The sequence below is a fragment of the Rhinoderma darwinii genome (assembly GCF_050947455.1).
Source record: "Rhinoderma darwinii isolate aRhiDar2 chromosome 2 unlocalized genomic scaffold, aRhiDar2.hap1 SUPER_2_unloc_55, whole genome shotgun sequence".
NCBI classification, from domain to species: Eukaryota; Metazoa; Chordata; class Amphibia; order Anura; family Rhinodermatidae; genus Rhinoderma; species Rhinoderma darwinii.
The window spans coordinates 443,840-459,592 of record NW_027461724.1 but is presented as its reverse complement, the minus strand read 5'-3'; the positions used below and the strand labels follow the sequence as shown (position 1 = coordinate 459,592).

Sequence of the window (15,753 nt, the reverse complement as noted above, 5' to 3'; positions counted from 1 at the left end):
ATCCAGTCCAGTGCTGCCTACTGAGCAGCACTGACCAACACTGCCTGGGCCCAGGCTTTTATCTCTGAGGCCCCATTATGATGTCAGAAAGCTGGCTCTGGCTCCTGAGGTCTCCACTATGACACGTGCAAAGTTCCGTCTGAACTTTATATAAGACGGTGCGGCTCAGTCAGTCACTCAGTGTTGCCTGAGAGGGCAACACTGCAACAGCCGGCCCCCAGGCTGTCTTTTTTTTGCACAGCTAGTTGCCTCCAGGAGGCCACAAGAGGGAGACAAGGGACTGCAAAATGGAAAATAGGCATCCACCAACTTTACAGACAACTTGTTCTCCTTGCTCCTACAACCTCCATCCTTGCACAGTTTGTTATTCTTCCAGGTAACATAGTAACAAATCCAAATTGCTGCTCTCTTTGTAGGCAAGCAAGGGTTTGTTGCAACTGCAATTCTTACTTCTTCTTGAAATGTAGGGACCACAGTACATTCCATCACATCCATCTAGTGTACACAGGTAGGTCCATTGTGACGGGCGGGCGGGCGGGCGGGCTGGCTGCTTTAATGGCTGTTTGCTGTTCCCCTACTCCACTCCACTATTTGACTATGGTGCTGCATCAATCAGTGGCTGGCTCAGGTGCTGCTCTTTAACCTACCTAGGAGGGAGGGCGGAGAGAAGACAAGGAAGGTGAATGAGCTGTTCCAATGTGAAATGCCGGAAACACAGAAACACAGACGACACAAAACAAGAGGTGGCAATGTATTAATTAATTGCATTTAATAAATTAGCTCATTATCACACATGACTGTACAAATGCATTGTCCAACAGGTGTTGAAATAATGGGATTAAAAGGGGAGATCCCATCCGAAAGACAAAAACAATGGCAAACACAAAAAGCACTTTTGGAATCTGATTTTAGTAAACACATAAGGAAAGGGTGCACCGGTCCTGGAAATACTGCAATACCAGGTCAATGCGTGGAGTGGACAGAGCAAGCTCTATTTCCATCTCCCTGTTCTAAAAATCCATTTAATATATGGTCCCCAGATAGGGGACGTATCAGATATTAAACTGATAAGAACAGATTTTTTTTTTTTTTTTTTTTTTAAACCCTCAGATAGGGTTGAGAGTACATACATCTATACTCTCTGTGATACTGGTACTCGTATACCTCATCACCCTGTCATCACCAGGCTTTATTACATATTCATTAATTACATAACATTTATAACATACATAATACAGGCATGAAAAAATCAATACAGGTCAACAACATCTAGCCATTTTTTGACCTTCCAGATTCCCTCCGCATCCATCCCACCCTTTTTTTTATCCCACAAAAAACAAACATAAAGTTTACCTAACACCATCCTAACACTGTCATTCACACTCAATTCCTTTCTCCTATACACATAGACATTCCTCACATCCCACAAAACTTCTTTAATACACGCCAAGAACAGCCACAGTACTCTCTCCTTCACACCACCACATACACTCAACCCAAACATCAAACACTCGAATGTCATGAAATTAACCCCCGTTAGTTCTTTACATAAAGGCCCCAACCTCTTAATAACATCTCTCGCAAACTTACAGTTCCAAAACAAATGGACAATATTTTCACACCCATTACAACTCTCTCTTGGACATCTTTCTTCTCTCACAAGACCCCTATTTCTCTGAAATTCACGCACAGGCAACACACCATGCAAACTCTGCCATACTATTTCTCTCTGTTTGTTTGACATACCATCCATTCTAATTTTCTTCCACACCCTTTGCACATCACCACCTCTCACAGTATTTATCCCGCTCACTACTTCCTTACTCTCAATCATTCTCAAAACCACCCGTTTATTTTTCAACACATTCTTTTCAACTTCTCGCAACTCAAACTTCTCCAAGAACTTCACTACCCACTCATACCACTTGGGAATTTCACCCGACACAGGTTTATTCAAACCAGGCTGATACCATTTCAGCCTAACAAAGATTCTTCCGCCCAAATATTTAGACATACAAGACACCTTCCGATCCCTATCAATTATTACCAATAAAAATACCAACATATTAACTCCAAAATATACTTCTAAATTTGGAAAACTCATCCCACCATTTTTCCAACTTTTCACCACTACCTCTCTTCTCAACCGTTCCATTTTGGAACCCCAGAAAAAAATAAATAAAACCCTATTTACTCTCCTCAAGCACATATTATCTGGTGGAAAAATCATTGCAATGTACAAAAAAATAGGCAATACCACACTTTTGATCACCACAATTTTCCCTATGAAAGAAAGGCTTCTCAACTTCCAAAAATTTAGCCTGACCTCTACTTTCTTTTTTGCATCCTCCCAACTTTCCCTCCCATCTAATTTATCATCAAATTTAACCCCCAAGATCTTAATAGGACCAGTCACTTTATTTACTCCCACATCATCTGACATCTCCCTGCTACCAAAACATTTACATTCACTCTTCAACCAATTGACCTTAAAGGCAGATGCTCCACAAAAAATAGACACTAACAACTTAACTCTCTTCACCGAACATTCAGAATCACACACCACACACACATCATCCATATAACCACTCACCTTTACTTGTCTTCCATCACTACCGGGCAAAAAAACTCCCCTTACTACTTTGTCACGCCTAATAAGACAAAGCAACGGCTCTATTGCGCAAATAAAGACAACAGGTGACAGTGGACATCCCTGTCTAACACCAGAACAAACATTCACTCTCCTTCCTAATCTTCCATTTACAAGCACACTACTATATATTCCCTGATACAAACTTCTCACTCTTCCAACAAAATCACTCGGAAACCCCATACGTAACAATACTCTGAACAAAAAATTATGTGCCAACCTATCATATGCCTTCTCAAAATCTAGAGACAGCACAAACACATCCTTCTTTCTACTCTTACAATCCCACAGACAATCTCTCAACAAACACAGACACTCTTGGATACGACGCCCAGGCACAGCACAGAACTGATCATCCCCCACTACACTCTCAACAACACTCTTCATCCTATTTGCAATCATTTTTGCATATATTTTATAGTCACAATTAAGTAGACTTATTGGACGCCAATTTTTCAAGTTTCTTATATCCCCTTTCTTTGGGATCAAGACCACCACACCACTCTTCATACCCTTTGCAATTTCCATATGCTCCCACATATATTCACACACTCTCACAACATCCTTCCCTATGACCTTCCACATCACACGATAAAATTCTATTGGCAAACCATCCTCTCCAGGCGTCTTATTTGCTGCCATTCTCTCCACCACTTCCCATACTTCCTCACTAGACACCTTATGCATAATCATCTCTTTCTCACTCTCCCCAAGCTTATTTTCTAACACACTCAAAACTTCACTCTCCAAATTCTCATCCCTCCATTTCACCGCATACAAATCTTCATAAAACTTTGCAATCTCCTCACTCACCTCATCACCGCACACTTCACTTCCATCTTCTTTCAAAACAACCTCAATTGCTGGTTTCTTTGAAAAAACTTTCTTAAAGAAGAAACGCGAACACTTCTCATCCTGTTCCATTTTATCCAACTTTGCTCTGAAAATAATGTTCCTCCCCTTTTCAGACAAAAATTTTTTAATTTCCCTTCTCACACCCACAATTTCATCCTCAACATCCATTCCTTCCTCTCTCAATCTATACAAAAACCTCAATCTTGAATTCAGTCTGACATAATTTCTCCTTCTAATTGTACCTGCTTTATATCCAACAGTTTTGAAAAAGGACTTTGTTTTACATTTCACCCACTCCCACCACAAAAGTATATCTCCAAATTCACTTTGTTTTTCACTCCACACTGCATACAACCGTTCATACTGCTCCCTCACATCCACACTATCTAGATGACTTATGTTGAGCTTCCACAATCCTCTCCCATACGTACCACTCATCCCAACATCAACCCCACAGAACAATGCATCATGGTCCGAATACATTACAGGCTTCTGTCTATAACTTACTGACTTCACATTTTCGGACAGTAAACAATAATCTAATTTGGAGTGGATACCCCCTCTATCAGAATGGTATGTTTTTAATTCTGGGTCAATTTTACACAGATTCTGAATATCCCCCAACCTAAAATCACAAATTAAATCAGACAAAATTTTCCCAGACACATCAAAAGAACGTTTAGACAGATCACAATTCATATCCCCAATAATGATAACAGGCATTCTACCCTGAACATAAAATTTCATTTTTTCAAATAATGCTGCCCTTTCATTTTTATTTGCGGACGCGTAAACATTAATTAATTTAAAATTCACATTATTATATTTTAATATTGCGGATACACACCTCCCCTCCTCTACTACAATGTAACTATCTAGAGTAATTTCTTTAGATTTTATCAAAATTCCCACCCCATCATTTTTATTACTCACACTTCCAGACCACACCGCACTCCCACACTGCCATTCGTCAGGACTTATCGCACATTCAATGCCACACTCCTGCAAACAAAAAATAGACGCATTTTCCTGCCTAAGAAAACTTAAAATTGCAGTTCTCCTAGCCTTGTTCTTAAAGACCCTCACATTCTGTGAACAAATAATAAAACCCATTGCACCAAAAAGTCAGCAGTTCCCAGTTATTGCCTTACCATACCCAGGCTCTGACATTCCTCACTTCCTGCAAGACTCTGAGGAAAAATAAACTTTACAGGCATATTAAACACCAAAACTTAAACATAACAAAAAGCTTATATAGTTGCATAACTTTTAGCCACTTTAATCAGAATCTGGGTCCTGTGCCTGTAACGCATCAAACGGGTTTTTGTCAGTTTCAGAGACCGCCTCCGAACTCGTCTCACCACCATTTTTTTTGGCGGATCTTTTTCTTCTTTTGGTCTCCACTTGTACAAACTCATCACTGTCTTCGTTCTCATTTTTTTGTTTCCCACCACCCTCCCTGTGACACAAACTAGTCTCATTGCTTGATGAGAACATCTCAATGTTCGCCGGATCCGAGGGGTGAACTGGACTCACAACTCCGTCAATTACCTCCTCCAGTTGGCGGATAACGTCCTCCATTTGTGTTTCCTCCACAATATTGGGCACTACAGGTTCTACTGCTGCTGCTGCAACATCCTGGGCTGCATTTTCCTCTCTGGACACTTCCCTCTGGACTCTCTCCATTTCTCTTTCCACTTCAGCCTCACTCTGTCTGGAGGCCGCCTCCCTTCCAATTTGCATACTTCTGCTCCACGCCTCCTCCCTCCTTTGTATGACAGCTGGGCAATCTCTGTACAGGTGGGTGTCGGCTCCACACAAATCACACACTCTGCCTTGGGTGCAACTTCCAGCATGGTGTCCAACTTTCTTGCAGTTTCTGCACACCTGGCCCTTCTCACAACTATCTTTTGTGTGGCCAAACTGAAAGCAATTGCGGCAAAAGGTTGGCTGTCCAGCATAGGTGATATAGCCCCTGAACCCTGCAACAGAGAAATTTGCAGGAGGGTGCTTGAAGCCTCCCACACAGGTAGAGTCCATTTTGAAGCGGACAAAATATCTGAGCTTGCAATTATAAATGCCCAACACATTGGTGAGTTTGTCCCCACCACGCACATGTTCACAATACTGCTTTAAAAAGTTCTCTATCAGGTCCACACTTGTGTAGGGGTTGTACACATGGACAACAACCATTTTCTCTTGTAGCCCAAACAACGGTGTTACTTTGATTCCTTCCAGCAGTGAGTCATTTGCATATGTTCTCATCCACTCAAAGACATGCAGACACCTTCCCCCATTCTCAAAAGTAACTTCATAGATACCTCTGCGTGGGAACTCGTTCACACTAAAGATTTCCTCCTTCTGGACTCCGATTTTCCTCATCATAATGTCCCGAACCAGGAACACAACATTATTCTTTAGCATGTCCGTGGGACTCACCTCCAAACGAATGGTATTTTTTCCAGCCATGACGCACCTGTCAGTCCTTGGACCACAGAAATAGAGATTCCTCCTGCTCCGGAAGTCGCCCAAGTACTCGCACCCTCAGCTACGTCAGGACGAACCTTGATCGTAGCCAAAAGGCCGAGAAGCGATAACCCGAACGGGCCGCGCGTTGACCGAGCCTGCCCAATACTGCTGTTCACCCCTTGCAGCGATTCAGCCTACTCCTAGGCAATTCCATGGGGCCCTGCAGGCTCACACACACTCACAGCTACTAAGCGGGAGGTGAATAAAGGCCGGAGAGGAAGCAAGACAGGATTTGCTTCTTTTGCTTGCACCACAATGCAGTGCTGAAAGAGGAGGAATCGACATAAAAACGCCTTCCTGGCAACGCCCAAATGCCCTCCTGCCGTGCAAACACTGGCAGCAGCAGCAGCAGCAGTAAGTGCATGCCCACTGCCACCCCTTCTCCTTTCACACCTTGTATCAGCTTTAATCCAGTCCAGTGCTGCCTGCTGAGCAGCACTGACCAACACTGCCTGGGCCCAGGCTTTTATCTCTGAGGCCCCATTATGATGTCAGAAAGCTGGCTCTGGCTCCTGAGGTCTCCACTATGACACGTGCAAAGTTCCGTCTGAACTTTATATAAGACGGTGCGGCTCAGTCAGTCACTCAGTGTTGCCTGAGAGGGCAACACTGCAACAGCCGGCCCCCAGGCTGTCTTTTTTTTGCACAGCTAGTTGCCTCCAGGAGGCCACAAGAGGGAGACAAGGGACTGCAAAATGGAAAATAGGCATCCACCAACTTTACAGACAACTTGTTCTCCTTGCTCCTACAACCTCCATCCTTGCACAGTTTGTTATTCTTCCAGGTAACATAGTAACAAATCCAAATTGCTGCTCTCTTTGTAGGCAAGCAAGGGTTTGTTGCAACTGCAATTCTTACTTCTTCTTGAAATGTAGGGACCACAGTACATTCCATCACATCCATCTAGTGTACACAGGTAGGTCCATTGTGACGGGCGGGCTGGCTGCTTTAATGGCTGTTTGCTGTTCCCCTACTCCACTCCACTATTTGACTATGGTGCTGCATCAATCAGTGGCTGGCTCAGGTGCAGCTCTTTAACCTACCTAGGATGGAGGGCGGAGAGAAGACAAGGAAGGTGAATGAGCTGTTCCAATGTGAAATGCCGGAAACACAGAAACACAGACGACACAAAACAAGAGGTGGCAATGTATTAATTAATTGCATTTAATAAATTAGCTCATTATCACACATGACTGTACAAATGCATTGTCCAACAGGTGTTGAAATAATGGGATTAAAAGGGGAGATCCCATCCGAAAGACAAAAACAATGGCAAACACAAAAAGCACTTTTGGAATCTGATTTTAGTAAACACATAAGGAAAGGGTGCACCGGTCCTGGAAATACTGCAATACCAGGTCAATGCGTGGAGTGGACAGAGCAAGCTCTATTTCCATCTCCCTGTTCTAAAAATCCATTTAATATATGGTCCCCAGATAGGGGACGTATCAGATTTTAAACTGATAAGAACAGATTTTTTTTTTTTTTAAATTTTTCCTCAGTTAACAGACTCTCGTTTATATTTCTGTAATCAGTTTCACGTCATGTGACTCAAGCCATAAAACAAGGTCTAAAAAAACATCATTTGGAAAAACCTATTGGTCGACACTTCTAGTAAAAGAATAAATAATCAAGTTTACTTACAAAAACTGTTCCATTCCGTATGTTTCCAGATTTCTTCCGCTTTTCCATTACCTAATCTCTTCTTATCACATAAAAACACTGTAAATAATCTGGATAAAAACACTTTTCTACATTCTCTCGGAGTTAGTATGTTCTTTCCAAAAACCAGCAGGTTTCTAGTATCCCACAAAACCTCCTTAAAAATAGTAAAAACAATCCAGCAGACGCGTACATTTAAATCAGAAGTAAAATCTTGACCAATTAAAACCCTTTCAAAAATAAAATTCCTAACACCAGTAAGTGCAGCAAACAGGCCCTCTAATAAAAACAGAACTTGTCTGGCATAAAAACAGTCCCAAAATATGTGATAAATATCTTCTATACCTCCACAACCCTCTCTTGGACATACTTCTCGTATATTAATGCCCCGTCTACTCATAAAAGATCGGGTTGGGAGGCAGCCATGTAAGGAGAGCCATGTCACGTCTTTTTGTCTATTTGACAGCCCAGACACGTAAAATAACTTCCATATCTTAGCTGACTGTGCAGAACTGCAAAATGGCACATCACACAAAACCTCATCTTTCCTCAAATGTTGTACTATTGCACTTTTCTCAGGCTTACCAAGGGAACTCAATCGGTATTGATCACTAAAGGACCTGAGGACCGTATAAAAAACAGGCATTACCAATGACATAGGTCTCCTCAGATCCCTTTCACACCATCCCCATTTTGTAAGCAACCAACCTGCTAGATACTTACACATGTCAGCTGTCCTGTTGTTGCACTGTACGGTTTTAAAAATCAATAAAAAATAATGCATTTTTATAAAAACTTCTATATTTGGAAAACCATACCCTCCCCGCTCGGTGTTGCTCATAACAGTCGCTCTTCTTATCTTTTCCATTTTTGATCCCCAATAGAAAATGAACAGTTTCCTCGTCATTCTTCTCATCCATAACTTCCCCGGCGGGAGGATCATCGTTGTGTATAAAAGTAGAGGTAAAATCACAGCTTTGATTATTAAAATTTTCCCTTTAAAAGACAATTTTCTCAATTTCCAAAAATGTATCTTCTTCTCCACCTTTTTCTCCAATATTGCATGACTCTTCTTGCCTTTTAAATCTTTCTCAAAAATTATACCTAGTATCTCTATCTCTTCTTTCTTTTGAATCTTATCCACCACTACATCCATTTGTTGTCCAAAATTCACTAGCTGGCATTTGCTCCAATTTACATTCATCCCTGCCAAGCTACAAAAAATCCTCAAATGGAGATTCGCTCTATTTAGATCACTCTGAGAATTACAGATAAAGGCCACATCATCCATGTAGCCTATCGATTTTACATTTTTCCCATTGGCACCTGGGACAAAAACTCCTCTCATTCCTTTGTCCTGCTGAACTGATTTTAAAAGTGTTTCGATTACACATATAAAAAGAATTGGGGAGAGAGGGCATCCCTGTCTCACTCCTGATCTTACCCTAAATGCTTCACTAACATGACCATTTACTAATATTTGACTATTAGCTCCACTGTACAATCCTCTAATCACTCTAAGCAGTTTTTCAGGGACGCCTAACTGTCTCAAAGCTGTAAACATAAAACGGTGTGACACTTTATCATATGCTTTTTCAAAGTCAGTTGATTCAATAAATAAAGGAATTTTGTTAAAATTTGAATAATAAATAATATCTCTTAAAAGCACTAAGTTGTCAGAAATCTTTCTTCCAGGTACTGCGCACACCTGATAGTCCCCTACCATAAGACCTATCACATCGTTTAACCTGTTTGCCACAATCTTTGCCACAATTTTATAATCATTATTTAACAATGTGATTGGGCGCCAATTTCTTATATCTTTTTCATCACCTTTTTTATGTATCAAAGTCACAATCCCATTCTGCATAGAAGATGATAAAAGCCCGCAACTAAAGATATATTGCACAACCTTATGAAATTCTTCCCCAATTATATGCCAATAAGAACAATAAAACTCAGCAGGGAGGCCATCGCTACCAGGAGTTTTCCCTTTTGCCATACCCTCCATGGCGCGCTTGACCTCCCCCTTCCTCACATCTTCCGTTAAAAAGCCAACACTTTCCTCTGGCACATTATTGGATAAAATCTTACAATAGTCATTAATCTCCACGTCAGACGCTCTACTATCATTATTAAAAAGTGTTTCATAAAAGCCAACGATTCCCTTCACCATCTCCTTCCCAGTCACTTCACCATCTGGGGTTAGAATCGATTTAAAAAGCCCTTTGGAATTAAAACATTTCTTAAAAAAGTACCGAGTACACTTCTCATTCTCCTCCATATGCTGTACTTTTGCACGGTACACAATGTTTCTCCCACTTTCTTTGAAGCACTTTCTCCTCTCCTCCCTAATATCCTCAATTTCGCTACTCACATCAAAACCAATATTCCTGAATTTATAAAGTGCTTCCAATCTTGAGATTAAAATGGCTTCCTTCTTCTTCCTATCTTGTGCCTTCTTAAAACAAGTTTGTTTAAAAAAAACAGCAAACTTCTCCTTGGCCCAATCCCACCAGACCAGTATGCTGCTAAAACACTTCTGTTTATCAACACAAGATAAAAACACTTTTTTAAAATCTTCCATTACCTCTTCTTCCTGCAAAAGACTTATATTTAATTTCCAGAGCCCTCTGCCAAAGACAGCTGACTCTGAGACACTTATTTCCGCAGTAATAATCTTATGATCTGAAAAGCTGGTCATCACTTGGTCACATCGAGCCACCTTAACTCCTTCGGACGCAAAAATGTAATCAATCCGGGATTTTGATCTCCCACTATCAGCTATGTATGTAAAATTCTCCTCGGTGGTAACCATCAGCCCTGCGTCTGTATAACGTAAGTCCTGCACCATATTATTTAAAGCATTAGAGGTAATATCTAACTTGACATCTGTAGAGCTCTGACGATCATTAATACTTCTGATACAATTAAGATCACCTAAGACAATGGTAAAAACCCTACCAGGCATAAAAAGTTTAAGAGTTTCTAAAAATGACACACGTGCCTGCTTATCTGCTGGTGCATAAGCATTAAAAATCCTAATACGTTGTCCTAAAAACTCTAAAACCAATATCATAAAACGACCTGGTAAAATCACATTACACTCCAAAACTTTAAAATTACTGTTCTTGAGTAAAATACCAATGCCTTCATTTTTATTCTCAGCGCAAGGTGACCAGAAGGACTGCCCCTGAGGCCACTCACTGCTATGGGGTGCAGATCTTATAGCACACTCTTGCAAGCATATCACATCAACCTTCAATGTGCTTAGGTGGTCAAAAATTGCAGCTCTTCTTGTGCTGGATCCAATACTCCGCACATTCAGTGTAGCTACCAACACACTCATTATTGCAACTATAGCAATGTTCACCATTTTGTCAGCCATATTCTTACTTAAAAGGGCCCTGTCTCTCAACCTTGCGACTTAAAAAAACCCCTATATCAGGCGATCCTGTATCAGAATCCCTGCACATCTGACTACCTCCAGTTAAGACAGGATCCCTCTGCAACCCAGTCCAAGACCCTTCTACCCTAGTTCTTTTACTGGCAGAAGCGGCCTCCCCTTCCTCCATTCCTCTCTCAACATCAACATCATCAGCATCTTCATATTCTTCTTCACTTAAAACTCTTTGTCCTGGAGTCAAGGAGGCGTCAGAGCTATCACCCTGGCACTCCATCTCCTCACCTTCTCCTACTGCAGGATCAGGGCAATCCTCCCCATCCACATCACTCTCACTACTATTGGAGATATTCTCTACCATCACTGAAGGAGCCAGAAAGATCTCATTCAAAATGTCCTCAAGCCCCTCCCCCTCATTTGAATATGCATTTCCCTCCAAAACTGTTTTTCCCTCCAAAACTGTTTGTCCACCATCTTCTGTGGAACTACAAGCACCAACAATCCTTCTATCTGCTTGTACTTTTGCAACATCTTGCAAGCCATGACTTATACTTTTAACTCTGTCTGCATATGTACTTTTGCCTCTAATGGAACTATTCCCAATTCTCTTAACTCCTTCCTCCCTTGCCTGCACCTGCTTCCCCCAGTGTACACATTTTCTTGCTAGATGATTCCCACTTCCACATATGTCACACAACCTTGCTACCTGACATTCTCTAGCACTATGTCCTTGTTTATTACAGTTCCTACATACCTCTTCTTTCACTGGACAATTTTCCTGTACATGGCCATAAACAAAACAATGCCTGCAATACATATCCTGTCCTGGGTAGTAACAAAAGCCCCTCTCTCCACCAATTGAAAAAACTGCAGGGACCTCACAATCTTCTTTAAATATAACAAAAAATCTTCTTTTACCATTCAAATATCCATGTTTGTTCACCAATCTTCTGTCAAAAACTACTTCCTTGCAATATCTTGTCAAAAAAACCTTCACCGTGTCGTCCTTAACTTTTGGGTTATACATGTGCACTATTAACATTTTCTTTTGCTGTTTAAACGATGGTATCACTCTTATATGCTCCAAAACAGTCACTTTCTTCTCCTCCTTCATCTTCAATATATCTGCATACACTTTCTTACATATATCCTCAAAACAAAGAGTGATATCATAAATTCCTTGCCTCTGGAAATCTTGCAAAGCTAACACATCCGTTACCTTGAGATAAGGGAGCTTCTGCAGAATCTCCCTCACGATCTGATCCAATCCAATTCGGTCACGAAATCCCTCCTCGACTTCCAATCGCACCGTGTCCTCAAGTCCTTGAGCCGTTTTCGCCATTTTGCAGGTCGATATATTCTCCAACCCACGATCACCCCCGAACACAATCCGGGGCCCCCACAAGGAGGACCCCGATCACTCCTTCTGACGCAGACCAGTAGCAGTCCCCCACCACTGATCTTTGCCAAAAGGCCGAGAAGCGATAACCCGAACGGGCCGCGCGTTGACCGAGCCTGCCCAATACTGCTGTTCACCCCTTGCAGCGATTCAGCCTACTCCTAGGCAATTCCATGGGGCCCTGCAGGCTCACACACACTCACAGCTACTAAGCGGGAGGTGAATAAAGGCCGGAGAGGAAGCAAGACAGGATTTGCTTCTTTTGCTTGCACCACAATGCAGTGCTGAAAGAGGAGGAATCGACATAAAAACGCCTTCCTGGCAACGCCCAAATGCCCTCCTGCCGTGCAAACACTGGCAGCAGCAGCAGCAGCAGCAGTAAGTGCATGCCCACTGCCACCCCTTCTCCTTTCACACCTTGTATCAGCTTTAATCCAGTCCAGTGCTGCCTGCTGAGCAGCACTGACCAACACTGCCTGGGCCCAGGCTTTTATCTCAGAGGCCCCATTATGATGTCAGAAAGCTGGCTCTGGCTCCTGAGGTCTCCACTATGACACGTGCAAAGTTCCGTCTGAACTTTATATAAGACGGTGCGGCTCAGTCAGTCACTCAGTGTTGCCTGAGAGGGCAACACTGCAACAGCCGGCCCCCAGGCTGTCTTTTTTTTGCACAGCTAGTTGCCTCCAGGAGGCCACAAGAGGGAGACAAGGGACTGCAAAATGGAAAATAGGCATCCACCAACTTTACAGACAACTTGTTCTCCTTGCTCCTACAACCTCCATCCTTGCACAGTTTGTTATTCTTCCAGGTAACATAGTAACAAATCCAAATTGCTGCTCTCTTTGTAGGCAAGCAAGGGTTTGTTGCAACTGCAATTCTTACTTCTTCTTGAAATGTAGGGACCACAGTACATTCCATCACATCCATCTAGTGTACACAGGTAGGTCCATTGTGACGGGCGGGCCGGCTGCTTTAATGGCTGTTTGCTGTTCCCCTACTCCACTCCACTATTTGACTATGGTGCTGCATCAATCAGTGGCTGGCTCAGGTGCAGCTCTTTAACCTACCTAGGAGGGAGGGCGGAGAGAAGACAAGGAAGGTGAATGAGCTGTTCCAATGTGAAATGCCGGAAACACAGAAACACAGACGACACAAAACAAGAGGTGGCAATGTATTAATTAATTGCATTTAATAAATTAGCTCATTATCACACATGACTGTACAAATGCATTGTCCAACAGGTGTTGAAATAATGGGATTAAAAGGGGAGATCCCATTCGAAAGACAAAAACAATGGCAAACACAAAAAGCACTTTTGGAATCTGATTTTAGTAAACACATAAGGAAAGGGTGCACCGGTCCTGGAAATACTGCAATACCAGGTCAATGCGTGGAGTGGACAGAGCAAGCTCTATTTCCATCTCCCTGTTCTAAAAATCCATTTAATATATGGTCCCCAGATAGGGGACGTATCAGATATTAAACTGATAAGAACAGATTTTTTTTAAGTTGACTACCCCAACTTTGGGGGTAACCGTTTATTTAAAATTTTTCAGGTTTTGCAATAAATTAACATTTTTCAACATTTTTACAGGGATTCAAATTTTACAACAATGGTTAAAAAATAAATACAAATTGTCAGATTAAAATCATACAATTTATAAAAGGGCACTTGGTGGCATCATATTATAGAATTCCATTCGCTAAAAAACCATTTTCTACTTAAAACAGGAGAGAATTTTTTGTCTAAAAGATAATACTTGTGCATTTCATAAAAACAAATTCCTAAAATATCATTCACAGATAAAATTTCATGTTTGAATAAAAGAATATTCCTGGCCGCCCACAGAGCTGCTTTAACGCAGTTAGTAATCTTCCATGCCATAATTTTCTGAGTCCTTGTTGGGCACTCCAGACATCCGTAAAAAACGCCTTCACTTGTAATTCTCTTTATTCCGGTTATCTTCTTCATCAAGGGGAGGATTTTTGTCCATATAAGTTGTGAAAAATAACATTGCCAAAAGAGATGTAAGACTGTCTCGTCATCGCGGCATCCTCCCCTTGGACACGCAGCCGAGTTGGTCAGTCCCCTTCGATGCTGGAATGCCCGGCATGGAAGACACTCGTGGGCGCAGCTCCAGGCCAGATCCTTCTGTGAATTAAAAATGAATTTAGCATTAACCATGCTCCAGATAATTTTGCATTTGTTTTCATTAAAATTGCTAATGGGGGCTATTAAAACATTTTCTTTTATTTCCTTTAAAACATATTTACTATTTTTTACATCTTCTATTCTTTTGTCTTTTAGGTTAAAAAGGTTCACTATTTTTTCTAAAATCTTATACTGGTCTGGCAGGTTAAAAGCATATGGCGAGCTTAAAACCGTAGAGAACCATCCGTACCTCCTCATAAAATAGCCAGTGTTAAAACGGATAAAATAAGACCAGTAGTGTTCCTTAAAAACAGTATTAAGACACAGTGTAAAAAAATGGATTAAAAGAAATGCTTTTATATTTGGAAAATCTTTACCACCCATTAGCTTTGGTAACATCACTTTTTCTCTCCTGAGCTTCTCCATCCTAGAATTCCATAAAAATGTAAAACATGCCTTGGTAATCTTTTTTAATAAAATATCAGGGGGAGGGAAAACCATACTTAGATATAATAAAATTGGTAAAATCACCATTTTTGTGATTAAAATTTTTCCCTCCATTGTCAGTTTTCTAAGATTCCATAAACAAATTTTCTTATTAACTTTTTGTGCCACCAAGTCCCAACTGATAAAACCATTGTTTGACTCATTGAAGGAGACCCCTAAAATCTGTACAGACTCCGACACAGGGACTGGAATGTCCTGTAAAATCATATTGCCAATATTTAAAATATTACTTTTATTAAAATTGACTTTAAAACCGGAGGAGCAGCAAAATTGGTATATCTGTTGTAATGCTTTTTGCAGTGACGGGGCGTCCCTGCACAGGACCGCGACATCATCCATGTACCCCACTACTTTTGCCTCTAGTCCCCCCCCGCCCGGCAGGGGGACTCCACATATCTGCCTGTCATTCCTCAATCTGCAGAGTAGAGGCTCGATCGCACATATAAAAAGTAGTGGGGACAAGGGACACCCCTGCTTCACTCCGGAGTTTAAAAGGACATCCTGTGTCTTAAAACCCTTTACTAAAATCTTGCTCGTACAATTTTCATAAAAGGCCTTCAGAGACTGTAAAAAGCCTTCTGGTATACCCATCTTTT

At 41.5% G+C, this 15,753-nt stretch overlaps 1 non-coding gene and 2 pseudogenes across 1 annotated transcript; all 3 read right to left on the bottom strand.

Annotated features, from left to right (window-relative positions):
- Window positions 1–925: 925 nt before the first annotated feature.
- LOC142679668 (U2 spliceosomal RNA) lies at window positions 926–1,118 on the bottom strand. Its single transcript, XR_012852856.1, has one exon. It is a non-coding gene; the product is annotated as a U2 spliceosomal RNA (small nuclear RNA).
- A 6,237-nt stretch (window positions 1,119–7,355) lies between these two features.
- On the bottom strand, window positions 7,356–7,528 carry LOC142679672 (U2 spliceosomal RNA; annotated as a pseudogene).
- A 6,315-nt stretch (window positions 7,529–13,843) lies between these two features.
- Window positions 13,844–14,024, bottom strand: LOC142679659 (U2 spliceosomal RNA; annotated as a pseudogene).
- Between the last annotated feature and the right edge of the window lie 1,729 nt (window positions 14,025–15,753).